Raw genomic sequence first — 15,497 nt, 5'->3', positions numbered from 1 at the left:
GAGGATTAGATACACGGCTCAGTAGACAGTATCACACAGTATAGGATTAGATACACGGCTCAGCACACAGTATCACACAGTATAGGATTAGATACACGGCTCAGCAGACAGTATCATACAGGAGAGGATTAGATACACGGCTCAGCAGACAGTATCACACAGGATAGGATTAGATACACGGCTCAGCAGACGGTATCACACAGGATAGGATTAGATACACTGCTCAGCAGACAGTATCACACAGGATAGGATTAGATACACGGCTCAGCAGATGGTATCACACAGGAGAGGATTAGATACACGGCTCAGCAGACAGTATCACACAGGATAGGATTAGATACACGGCTCAGCAGACAGTATCACACAGGATAGGATTAGATACACGGCTCAGCAGACAGTATCACACAGGACAGGATTAGATACATGGCTCAGCAGACAGTATCACATAGGATAAGATTAGATACACGGGTCAGCAGACGGTATCACACAGGATAGGATTAGATACATGGCTCAGCAGACAGTATCACACAGGATAGGATTAGATACACGGCTCAGCACACAGTATCACACAGGATAGGATTAGATACACGGCTCAGCAGACGGTATCACACAGGATAGGATTAGATACACGGCTCAGCAGACAGTATCACACAGGATAGGATTAGATACACGGCTCAGCAGACAGTATCACACAGGATAAGATTAGATGCAAGGCTCAGCAGACGGTATCACACAGGATAGGATTAGATACACAGCTCAGCAGACAGTATCACACAGGATAGAATTAGATACACGGGTCAGCAGATGGTATCACACAGGATAGGATTAGATACATGGCTCAGTAGACAGTATCACACAGGATAGGATTAGATACACGGCTCAGCAGACAGTATCACACAGGATAGGATTAGGTACACGGCTCAGCAGACAGTATCACACAGCATAGGATTAGATACACAGCTCAGCAGACGGTATCACACAGCATAGGATTAGATACACAGCTCAGCAGATAATATCACACAGGATAGGATTAGATACACGGCTCAGCAGACAGTATCACACAGCATAGGATTAGATACACGGCTCAGCAGACAGTATCACACAGCATAGGATTAGATACACGGCTCAGCAGACAGTATCGCACAGGATAGGATTAGATACACGGCTCAGCAGACAGTATCGCACAGCATAGGATTAGATACACAGCTCAGCAGACGGTATCACACAGCATAGGATTAGATACACAGCTCAGCAGATAATATCACACAGGAGAGGATTAGATACACAGCTCAGCAGACAGTATCGCACAGGATAGGATTAGATACACGGCTCAGCAGACAGTATCGCACAGCATAGGATTAGATACACAGCTCAGCAGACGATATCACACAGCATAGGATTAGATACACGGCTCAGCAGATAGTATCACACAGGAGAGGATTAGATACACGGCTCAGCAGATAGTATCACACAGGAGAGGATTAGATACACGGCTCAGCAGACATTATCACACAAAATAGGATTAGATACAGGGCTCAGCAGACAGTATCACACAGGATAGGATTAGATACACAGCTCAGCAGATAGTATCACACAGGAGAGGATTAGATACACGGCTCAGCAGACAGTTTCACACAGGAAAGGATTAGATACACGGCTCAGAAGACGGTATCACACAGGAGAGGATTAGATACACTGCTCAGCACACAGTATCACACAGTATAGGATTAGATACACGGCTCAGCACACAGTATCACACAGTATAGGATTAGATACACGGCTCAGCAGACAGTATCATACAGGAGAGGATTAGATACACGGCTCAGCAGACAGTATCACACAGGATAAGATTAGATACACGGCTCAGCAGACGGTATCACACAGGATTTGATTAGATACACTGCTCAGCAGACAGTATCACACAGGATAGGAATAGATACATGGCTCAGCAGACAGAATCACACAGGATAGGATTAGATACACGGCTCAGCAGACAGTATCACACAGGACAGGATTAGATACACGGCTCAGCAGACAGTATCACACAGGATAAGATTAGATACACGGGTCAGTAGACGGTATCACACAGGATAGGATTAGATACATGTCTCAGCAGACAGTATCAAACAGGATAGGATTAGATACACGGCTCAGCACACAGTATCACACAGGATAGGATTAGATACACGGCTCAGCAGACGGTATCACACAGGATAGGATTAGATACACGGCTCAGCAGACAGTATCACACAGGATAGGATTAGATACACGGCTCAGCAGACAGTATCACACAGGATAGGATTAGATACACGGCTCAGCAGACGGTATCACACAGGATAGGATTAGATACACAGCTCAGCAGACAGTATCACACAGGATAGGATTAGATACACGGGTCAGCAGACGGTATCACACAGGATAGGATTAGATACATGGCTCAGCAGACAGTATCACACAGGAAAGGATTAGATACACGGCTCAGCAGACAGTATCACACAGGATAGGATTAGATACACGGCTCAGCAGACAGTATCACACAGGATAGGATTAGATTCACGGCTCAGGAGACGGTATCACACAGGAGAGGATTAGATACATGGCTCAGCAGACAGTATCACACAGGATAGGATTAGATACACGGCTCAGCAGAGAGTATCACACAGGATAGGATTAGATACACGGCTCAGCAGACAGTATCGCACAGGATAGGATTAGATACACGGCTCAGCAGACAGTATCGCACAGCATAGGATTAGATACACAGCTCAGCAGACGGTATCACACAGCATAGGATTAGATACACAGCTCAGCAGATAGTATCACACAGGAGAGGATTAGATACACAGCTCAGCAGACAGTATCGCACAGGATAGGATTAGATACACGGCTCAGCAGACAGTATCGCACAGCATAGGATTAGATACACAGCTCAGCAGACGATATCACACAGCATAGGATTAGATACACAGCTCAGCAGATAGTGTCACACAGGAGAGGATTAGATACACGGCTCAGCAGACATTATCACACAAAATAGGATTAGATACATGGCTCAGCAGACAGCATCACACAGGACAGGATTAGATACACGGCTCAGCAGACAGTTTCACACAGGAAAAGGATTAGATACACGGCTCAGCAGACAGTATGACACAGGGCAGGATCAGATACACGGCTCAGCAGACAGTATCACACAGGAGAGGATTAGATACACGGCTCAGCAGACAGTATCACACAGGAGACGATTAGATACACGGCTCAGCAAACAGTATCACACAGGAGAGGATTAGATACATGGATCAGCAGACACTATCACACAGGAGAGGATTAGATACACGGCTCAGCAGACAGTATCACACAGGAGAGCATTAGATACACGGCTCAGCACACAGAATCACACAGGATAGGATTAGATACACGGCTCAGCACACAGTATCACACAGGATAGGATTAGATACACGGCTCAGCAGACAGTATCACACAGGATGGGATTAGATACACAGCTCAGCATACAGTATCACACAGGAGAGTATTAGATACACGGCTCAGCAGACAGTATCACACAGCATAGGATTAGATACACGGCTCAGCACACAGTATCACACAGGATAGGATTAGATACACGGCTCAGCAGACAGTATCACACAGGATGGGATTAGATACACAGCTCAGCATACAGTATCACACAGGATACGATTAGATACACAGCTCAGCAGACAGTATCACACAGGACAGGATTAGATACAGCGGTCAGCAGACGGTATCACACAGGATAGGATTAGATACACGGGTCAGCAGACGGTATCACACAGGATAGGATTAGATACATGGCTCAGCAGACAGTATCACACAGGATAGGATTAGATACACAGCTCAGCAGACAGTATCACACAGGATAGGATTAGATACACAGCTCAGCAGACAGTATCACACAGGAGAGGATTAGATACACGGCTCAGCAGACAGTATCACATAGGATAGGATTAGATACACGGCTTAGCAGACAGTATCACACAGGATAGGATTAGATACACGGCTCAGCAGACGGTATCACATAGGATAGGATTAGATACACGGCTTAGCAGACAGTATCACACAGGATAGGATTAGATACACAGCTCAGCAGACAGTATCACACAGGATAGGATTAGATACACAGCTCAGCAGACAGTATCACACAGGAGAGGATTAGATTCACAGCTCAGCAGACAGTATCACACAGGAGAGGATTAGATACACGGCTCAGCAGACAGTATCACATAGGATAGGATTAGATACACGGCTTAGCAGACAGTATCACACAGGATAGGATTAGATACACAGCTCAGCAGACAGTATCACACAGGATAGGATTAGATACACAGCTCAGCAGACAGTATCACACAGGAGAGGATTAGATTCACAGCTCAGCAGACAGTATCACACAGGATAGGATTAGATACACGGCTTAGCAGACAGTATCACACAGGATAGGATTAGATACACGGCTCAGCAGACGGTATCACACAGGATAGGATTAGATACACGGCTCAGCAGACAGTATCACACAGGAGAGGATTAGATACATGGCTCAGCAGACGTTATCGCACAGGATAGGATTAGATACACGGCTCAGCAGAGAGTATCACACAGGATAGGATTAGATGCACGGCCCTGCAGATAGTATCACACAGGATAGGATTAGATACACAGCTCTGCAGACAGTATCACAAAGAATAGAATTAGATACACTGCTCAGCAGACGGTATCACACAGGATAGAATTAGATACACGGCTCAGCACACAGTATCACACAGGATAGGATTAGATACACGGTTCAGCAGACGGTATCACACAGGATAGGATTAGATACACGACTCGGCAGACAGTATCACACAGTATAGTATTAGATACACGGCTCAGCACACAGTATCACACAGTATAGGATTAGATACACGGCTCAGCAGACAGTATCATACAGGAGAGGATTAGATACACGGCTCAGCAGACAGTATCACACAGGAGAGGATTAGATACACGGCTCAGCAGACAGTATCACACAGGATAAGATTAGATACACGGTTCAGCAGACGGTATCACACAGGATAGGATTAGATACACGACTCGGCAGACAGTATCACACAGTATAGTATTAGATACACGGCTCAGCACACAGTATCACACAGTATAGGATTAGATACACGGCTCAGCAGACAGTATCATACAGGAGAGGATTAGATACACGGCTCAGCAGACAGTATCACACAGGAGAGGATTAGATACACGGCTCAGCAGACAGTATCACACAGGATAGGATTAGATACACGGCTCAGCAGACAGTATCACACAGGATAGGATTAGATACACGGCTCAGCAGACAGTATCACACAGGACAGGATTAGATACACGGCTCAGCAGACAGTATCACACAGGATAAGATTAGATACACGGGTCAGCAGACGGTATCACACAGGATAGGATTAGATACATGGCTCAGCAGACAGTATCACACAGGATAGGATTAAATACACGGCTCAGCAGACGGTATCACACAGGATAGGATTAGATACACAGCTCAGCAGACAGTATCACACAGGATAGGATTAGATACACGGGTCAGCAGACGGTATCACACAGGATAGGATTAGATAAACAGCTCAGCAGACAGTATCACACAGGAGAGGATTAGATACACGGCTCAGCAGACAGTATCACACAGGATAGGATTAGATACACGGCTCAGCAGACAGTATCACACAGGATAGGATTAGATACACGGCTCAGCAGACGGTATCACACAGGATAGGATTAGATACACGGCTCAGCAGACAGTATCACACAGGAGAGGATTAGATACATGGCTCAGCAGAGAGTATCACACAGGATAGGATTAGATGTACGGCCCAGCAGATAGTATCACACAGGATAGGATTAGATACATGGCTCTGCAGACAGTATCACAAAGAATAGAATTAGATACACTGCTCAGCAGACGGTATCACACAGGATAGAATTAGATACACGGCTCAGCACACAGTATCACACAGGATAGGATTAGATACACGGTTCAGCAGACGGTATCACACAGGATAGGATTAGATACACGGCTCGGCAGACAGTATCACACAGGATAGGATTAGATACACGGCTCAGCAGACAGTATCACACAGGATAGGATTAGATACATGGCTCAGCAGACAGTATCACACAGCATAGGATTAGATACACGGCTCAGCAGACAGTATCACACAGGATAGGATTAGATACACGGCTCAGCAGACAGTATCACACAGAATAGGATTAGATACACGGCTCAGCAGACGGTATCACACAGGATAGGATTAGATACACGGCTCAGCAGACAGTATCACACAGGATAGGATTAGATACACAGCTCAGCATAGGGTATCACACAGGATAGGATTAGATACACGGCTCAGCAGACAGTATCACACAGGAGAGGGTTAGATACCCGGCTCAGCACACAGTATCACACAGTATAGGATTAGATACACGGCTCAGCACACAGTGTCACACAGTATAGGATTAGATACACGGCTCAGCAGACAGTATCACACAGGATAGGATTAGATACACGGCTCAGCAGACGGTATCACACAGGATAGGATTAGATACACTGCTCAGCACACAGTATCACACAGTATAGGATTAGATACACGGCTCAGCACACAGTATCACACAGTATAGGATTAGATACACGGCTCAGCAGACAGTATCATACAGGAGAGGATTAGATACACGGCTCATCAGACAGTATCCCACAGAATAGGATTAGATACACGGCTCAGCAGACGGTATCACACAGGATATGATTAGATACACTGCTCAGCAGACAGTATCACACAGGATAGGATTAGATACACGGCTCAGCAGACAGTATCACACAGGATAGGATTAGATACACGGCTCAGTAGACAGTATCACACAGGATAGGATTAGATACACGGCTCAGCAGACAGTATCACATAGGACAGGATTAGATACACGGCTCAGCAGACAGTATCACACAGGATAAGATTAGATACACGGCTCAGCAAACAGTATCACAAAGGATAGGATTAGATACATGGCTCAGCAGACAGTATCACACAGGATAGGATTAGATACCGCTCAGCAGACAGTATCACACAGGATAGGATTAGATACACAGCTCAGCAGAGAGTATCACACAGGATAGGATTAGATACACGGATCACCAGATGGTATCACACAGGATAGGATTAGATACACGGCTCAGCACACAGTATCACACAGGATTGGATTAGATACACGGCTCAGCAGACGGTATCACACAGGATAGGATTAGATACACGGCTCAGCAGACAGTATCACACAGGATAGGATTAGATACACGGCTCAGCAGACAGTATCACACAGGATAGGATTAGATACACGGCTCAGCAGACGGTATCGCACAGGATAGGATTAGATACACGGATCAGGAGACAGTATCACACAGGATAGGATTAGATACACGGCTCAGCAGACAGTATCACACAGGATAGGATTAGATACATGGCTCAGCAGACAGTAGCACACAGGATAGGATTAGATACACAGCTCAGCAGACGGTATCACACAGGATAGGATTAGATACACGGCTCAGCAGACAGTATCACACAGGATAGGATTAGATACACGGCTCAGCAGATAGTATCACACAGGAGAGGATTAGATACACAGCTCAGCACACAGTATCACACAGGATAGGATTAGATACACGGCTCAGCAGACAGTATCACATAGGACAGGATTAGATACACGGCTCAGCAGACAGTATCACACAGGAGAGGATTAGATACACAGCTCAGCAGACAGTATCACACAGGAGAGGATTAGATACACAGCTCAGCAGATAGTATCACACAGGAGAGGATTAGATACACAGCTCAGCACACAGTATCACACAGGATAGGATTAGATACACGGCTCAGCAGACAGTATCACATAGGACAGGATTAGATACACGGCTCAGCAGACAGTATCACACAGGATAAGATTAGATACACGGCTCAGCAGACAGTATCACACAGGAGAGGGTTAGATACACGGCTCAGCAGACAGTATCACACAGGAGAGGGTTAGATACACGGCTCAGCAGACAGTATCACACAGGATAGGATTAGATACACAGCTCAGCAGACAGTATCACACAGGATAGGATTAGATACCGCTCAGCAGACAGTATCACACAGGATAGGATTAGATACACGGCTCAGCAAACAGTATCACAAAGGATAGGATTAGATACATGGCTCAGCAGACAGTATCACACAGGATAGGATTAGATACCGCTCAGCAGACAGTATCACACAGGATAGGATTAGATACACGGATCACCAGATGGTATCACACAGGATAGGATTAGATACACGGCTCAGCACACAGTATCACACAGGATAGGATTAGATACACGGCTCAGCAGACGGTATCACACAGGATAGGATTAGATACACGGCTCAGCAGACAGTATCACACAGGATAGGATTAGATACACGGCTCAGCAGACAGTATCACACAGGATAGGATTAGATACACGGCTCAGCAGACGGTATCGCACAGGATAGGATTAGATACACGGATCAGGAGACAGTATCACACAGGATAGGATTAGATACACGGCTCAGCAGACAGTAGCACACAGGATAGGATTAGATACACAGCTCAGCAGACGGTATCACACAGGATAGGATTAGATACACGGCTCAGCAGACAGTATCACACAGGATAGGATTAGATACACGGCTCAGCAGACAGTATCACACAGGAGAGGATTAGATACACAGCTCAGCAGACAGTATCACACAGGAGAGGATTAGATACACAGCTCAGCAGATAGTATCACACAGGAGAGGATTAGATACACAGCTCAGCACACAGTATCACACAGGAGAGGATTAGATACACGGCTCAGCAGACAGTATCACACAGGAGAGGATTAGATACACAACTCAGCAGACAGTATCATACAGGAGAGGATTAGATACACGGCTCAGCAGATAGTATCACACAGGATAGGATTAGATACACGGCTCAGCAGACAGTATCACACAGGATAGGATTAGATACATGGCTCAGCAGACGGTATCACACAGGATAGGATTAGATACACGGCTCAGCAGACAGTATCACACAGGATAGGATTAGATACACGGCTCAGCAGACAGTATCACACAGGATAGGATTAGATACACGGGTCAGCAGACGGTATCACACAGGATAGGATTAGATACACGGCTCAGCAGACAGTATCAGACAGGATAGGATTAGATACATGGCTCAGCAGACGGTATCACACAGGATAGGATTAGATACACGGCTCAGCAGACAGTATCACACAGGAGAGGATTAGATACACGGCTCAGCAGACAGTATCACACAGGATAGGATTAGATACACGACTCAGCAGATAGTATCACACAGCATAGGATTAGATACACGGCTCAGCAGACAGTATCACACAGCATAGGATTAGATACATGGCTCAGCAGACAGTATCACACAGGAGAGGATTAGATACACAGCTCAGCACACAGTATCACACAGGATAGGATTAGAAACACGGCTCAGCAGACAGTATCACACAGTATAGGATTAGATACACGGCTCAGCACACAGCATCACACAGTATAGGATTAGATACACTTCTCAACAGACAGTATCACACAGGATAGGATTAGATACACAGCTCAGCAGACAGTATCACACAGGAGAGGAATAGATACACAGCTCAGCAGACAGTGTCACACAGGATAGGATTAGATACACGGCTCAGCAGACAGTATCACACAGGATAGGATTAGATACACGGCTCAGCAGACAGTATCACACAGGAGAGGATTAGATACACGGCTCAGCAGACAGTATCACACAGGATAGGATTAGATACACGGCTCAGCAGACAGTATCACACAGGATAGAATTAGATACACGGCTCAGTAAACGGTATCACACAGGATATGATTAGATACATGGCTCAGCAGACAGTATCACACAGGATAGGATTAGATACACGGCTCAGCAGACGGTATCACACTGGATAGGATTAGATACACGGCTCAGCAGACAGTATCACACAGGATAGGATTAGATACACGGCTCAGCAGACAGTATCACACAGGATAGGATTAGATACACGGCTCAGCAGACGGTATCACACAGGATAGGATTAGATACACGGCTCAGCAGACAGTATCACACAGGATAGGATTAGATACACGGCTCAGCAGACGGTATCACACAGGACAGGATTAGATACATGGCTCAGAAGACAGTATCACACAGGATAGGATTAGATCCACAGCTCAGCAGACAGTATCACACAGGAGAGGATTAGATACACAGCTCAGCAGACGGTATCACACAGGATAGGATTAGATACATCCCTCAGCAGACAGTATCACACAGGATGGGATTAGATACACAGCTCAGCAGACAGTATCACACAGGATAGGATTAGATACACGGTTCAGCAGACAGTATCACACAGGAGAGGATTAGATACACGGCTCAGCAGACGGTATCACACAGGTTAGGATTAGATACACGGCTCAGCAGACAGTATCACACAGGAGAGGATTAGATACACGGCTCAGCAGATAGTATCACACAGGAGAGGATTAAATACACAGCTCAGCAGCCAGTATCACACAGGAGAGGATTAGATACACGGCTCAGCAGACAGTATCACACAGGAGTGGATTAGATACACGGCTCAGCAGACGGTATCACACAGGTTAGGATTAGATACACGGCTCAGCAGACAGTATCACACAGGAGAGGATTAGATACACGGCTCAGCAGACGGTATCACACAGGAGAGGATTAAATACACAGCTCAGCAGACAGTATCACACAGGAGAGGATTAGATACACGGCTCAGCAGACGGTATCACACAGGATAGGATTAGATACACAGCTCAGCAGATAGTATCACACAGGATAGGATTAGATACACGGCTCAGCAGACAGTATCACACAGGATAGGATTAGATACACGGCTCAGCAGACAGTATCACACAGGATAGGATTAGATACACGGCTCAGCAGACAGTATCACACAGGAGAGGATTAGATACACAGCTCAGCAGATAGTATCACACAGGATAGGATTAGATACACGGCTCAGCAGACAGCATCACACAGGATAGGATTAGATACACGGCTCAGCAGACAGTATCACACAGGATAGGATTAGATACACGGCTCAGCAGAGAGTATCACACAGGATAGGATTAGATACACGGCTCAGCAGACAGTATCACACAGGATAGGATTAGATACACGGCTCAGCAGACAGTATCACACAGGATAGGATTAGATACACGGCTCAGCAGACAGTATCACACAGGATAGGATTAGATACACGGCTCAGCAGAGAGTATCACACAGGATAGGATTAGATACACGGCTCAGCAGACAGTATCACACAGGATAGGATTAGATACACGGCTCAGCAGACAGTATCACACAGGATAGGATTAGATACACGGCTCAGCAGACAGTATCACACAGGAGAGGATTAGATACACAGCTCAGCAGACAGTATCACACAGGAGAGGATTAGATACACGGCTCAGCAGACAGTATCACACAGGAGAGGATTAGATACACAGCTCAGCAGACAGTATCACACAGGATAGGATTAGATACACATTTCAGCATCACACAGGATAGGATTAGATACACGGCTCCGTGTCTGAGAATAGGATTAGATACACAGCTCCGTGTCACAGGATAGGATTAGATACATGGCTCCGTGTCACACAGGATAGGATTAGATACACGGCTCAGTATCACACAGGATCGGATTAGATACACGGCTCAGTATGACAGGATAGGATTAGATACACGGCTCAGTATCACAGGATAGGATTAGATACACGGCTCAGTATCACACAGGATATGATTAGATACATGCCTCCGTGTCATAGGATAGGATTAGATTCATGGCTCAGTATCACAGGATAGGATTAGATACACTGCTTTGTATCACACAGGATAAGATTAGATACACGGCTCAGTATCACAGGATAGGATTAGATACACGGCTTTGTATCACACAGGATAGGATTAGATACACGGCTCAGTATCACAGGATAGGATTAGATACACGGCTTTGTATCACACAGGATAGGATTAGATACACGGCTCAGTATCACAGGATAGGATTAGATACACGGCTTTGTATCACACAGGATAGGATTAGATACACGGCTCAGTATCACACAGGATAGGATTAGATACATGGCTCAGTATCACAGGATAGGATTATATACACGGCTCCGTATCACAGGATAGGATTAGATACACGGTTTTGTATCACACAGGATAGGATTAGATACACGGCTCTGTATCACACAGGATAGGATTAGATACATGGCTCAGTATCACAGAGGATAGGATTAGATACACAGCTCAGTATCACACAGGATAAGATTAGATACACGGCTCAGTATCACAGAGGATAGGATTAGATACACGGCTCAGTATCACAGGATAGGATTAGATACACATTTCAGTATCACACAGGATTAGATACAGGTTGCTCTCGGCTGTCAGTCTCGTGTATCCGCTGTCCTGCAGGTTCGGGTACAGACATGTCGGGGGCGCTCTCTGGACTCGGTGACCCTGTTCCAGCAGGATCCTGGCGGTGTGACGTATCGTATCCCGGCTCTGCTCTTCTTCCCTCCATCTTCTTGGCCTTGGCGGAGAAGCGCTCGTCCCCCGATGATCAGGACGCCCTGTACCTGGTGGTGCGGCGCGGTCGGGTGCAGCGCGGGGAGGTGCAGGTACCGGCTCCTCATGTCACCTCTCTCCGCGTCTGATCTTGTGACTTTCCAACGTCTCCATCTGTTTTGCCTCCTTAGTGGGAAGACGCAATGCCGGTGAGCCACGCCAAGTTACCGGGGCACCGGACCATGAACCCCTGCCCGCTGTACCATCCTGCCACCGACACCGTCTTCCTCTTCTTCGTCTGTGTAAAAAGCGAAATCTCCGAGTTCCGGCAAATCATAACCGGCCGAAATGCCGCCCGGCTCTGCTACGTCACCAGCCGCGACCACGGCCAATCGTGGAGCCTACCGAAAGACGTGACGGAGGAGGTCCTGGGTGAGGTCCTGAAGAGCTGCGCCACCTTGGCGGTTGGCCCCGGTCACGGCGTCTGCTCTCCGTCGGGCAGGCTGATCGTGCCCGCGTACCTGTACTACATCCACTCCCGCGTCTGCGGCCTGCCCGTCCCCTGGAAGACCAAGCCCCACTCATTCATCTTCTACAGCGACGACCGCGGAGAGAACTGGCACAAGGGCAGCGGGCTGTGGCGGCAGAAGACAGGGGAGTGCGAGGTGGCCGAGGTGACCTGCAGCAGCGGCAACGACCTCCTGTACTGCAGCGCCAGGACCGGTCAACGCTACCGGGTGGAGGCGACCAGCAGCCCCCAGTCCATGGAGTTCACAGATGCCCACTACAATAAAAGCCTGTGTGAGCCGCCTCATGGCTGCCAGGGCAGTGTGGTGAGCTACAGGCCTCCGGAGGCAACTCAGGACGAGGCGGACGGCGGGGAAGAGTCGCCCCTTCAGCATAGCGTCACGTCCTGGCTCCTCTACTCCCATCCCACCAGCAGCCGGGGCCGCGTGGACTTAGGAGTCTACTTGAATAAATCACCCCTTGTGCCGTCCACCTGGACCCCACCGTGGGTCATCAACGAGGGTCCCAGCGGTTACTCGGACCTGGCGGTGTGCCAGGACACTCACTCCTTCGCCTGCTTGTTTGAATGCGGAAAGGACGCGGTGTGCGAAAAGATCGTCTTCCGGAGGTTCACGATGGACGAGCTGCTGAACAATTCCTCTAAGCCCTAATCACGAGTGTCGGGGCCTCCGCCAAGTCTCCGGGTGCCAAAAGTAACCCAGTATAGGAATACACTGAGGGGCCACAAGATGGTGCCATCCACCCCTCTCCTGACCCCTGATACACACTCTCATACTGCTCATTAGATGGTGTCTGATCCCCCCCCCCTATAACTAACAGGTTCTATCCACTCCTCTCTATCATGGACACCTTAAAGGGATCTTTCCATGAACTATATCATCCCTATTCACGTGTCTGATGCCGTCTCTGCCCAGCACCACCTCACCCTCTGGAGCCGTCTCTGCCCAGCAACTCCTCACCCTCCGGAGCCGTCTCTGCCCAGCACCTCCTCACCCTCTGGAGCCGTCTCTGTCCTGCACCTCCTCACCCTCCGAAGTCGTCTCTGCCCTTCACCTCCTCACCCTCCGGAGCCGTCTCTGCCCAGCACCTCCTCACCCTCTGGAGCCGTCTCTGTCCTGCACCTCCTCACCCTCCGAAGTCGTCTCTGCCCTTCACCTCCTCACCCTCCGGAGTCGTCTCTGCCCTGAACTTCCTCACCCTTCGGAGCCCTCTCTGCCCTGCACCTCCTCACCCTCCGGAGTCTTTTCTGCCCTTCACCTCCTCACCCTCCGGAGCCGTCTCTGCCCAGCAACTCCTCACCCTCCGGAGTCGTTTCTGCCCTTCACCTCCTCACCCTCCGGAGTCGTCTCTGCTCTGCACCTCCTCACCCTCTGGAGCCGTCTCTGCCCTTCACCTCCTCACCCTCCGGAGCCGTCTCTGCCCTTCACCTCCTCACCCTACCGAGCCGTATCTGCCCAGCACCACCTCACCCTTCAGAGCCGTCTCTGCCCAGCACCTCCTCACCCTCCGGAGCCGTCTCTGCTCTGCACCTCCTCACCCTCCGGAGCCGTCTCTGCCCTGAACCTCTTCACCCTCCGGAGCTGTCTCTGCCCACCACCACCTCACCCTCCGGAGCCGTCTCTGCCCACCACCACCTCACCCTCTGGAGCCGTCTCTGCCCAGCAACTCCTCACCCTCCGGAGTCGTCTCTGCCCTGCACCTCCTCACCCTCCGGAGCCGTCTCTGCCGTGAACCTCTTCACACTCCGTAGCCGTCTCTGTCCTGCACTTCCTCACCCTCCGGAGCCGTCTCTGCCCTGAACCTCCTCATCCTCCGGAGCCGTCTCTGTTCTGCAACTCCTCACCCTCCGGAGCTGTCTCTGTCCTGCACCTCCTCACCCTCCGGAGCCATCTCTGTCCTGCACCTCCTCACACTCCGGAGCCGTCTCTGTCCTGCACCTCCTCACCCTTCAGAGCCGTCTCTGCCCAGCACCTCTCCCTCCGTAGACGTCTCTGCTCTGCACCTCCTCACCCTCCGGAGCCGTCTCTGCCCTGAACCATCTCACCCTTCGGAGTCGTCCCTGTCCTTAACCTCCTCACCCTCCGGAGCCGTCTGTGTCCTGCACCTCCTCACCCTCCGGAGTTGTCTCTGCCCAGCACCACCTCACCCTTCAGAGCCGTCTCTGCCCAGCACCTCCTCACCCTCCGGCATCGTATCTGCTCTGCACCTCCTCACCCTCCGGAGCCATCTCTGTCCTTCACCTCCTCACCCTCTGGAGCCGTCTCTGTCTTGCACCTCCTCACCCTCCGGGC

The 15,497-nt window shown here is 48.8% G+C and overlaps 1 pseudogene; it reads left to right on the top strand.

Moving 5' to 3' along the window:
• Positions 1 to 13,856, top strand: part of LOC141242533 (sialidase-3-like) — a 41,264-nt pseudogene extending 27,408 nt beyond the window's left edge.
• Positions 13,857 to 15,497: the final 1,641 nt, after the last annotated feature.

The sequence above is a fragment of the Phyllobates terribilis genome, unplaced genomic scaffold (genome assembly GCF_046119375.1).
Source record: "Phyllobates terribilis strain yellow unplaced genomic scaffold, ASM4611937v1 Scaffold_2__4_contigs__length_985480577, whole genome shotgun sequence".
NCBI classification, from domain to species: domain Eukaryota; kingdom Metazoa; phylum Chordata; class Amphibia; order Anura; family Dendrobatidae; genus Phyllobates; species Phyllobates terribilis.
The sequence above is the reverse complement of the archived record's forward strand: the minus strand, read 5'-3'. Positions and strand labels throughout refer to the sequence as shown.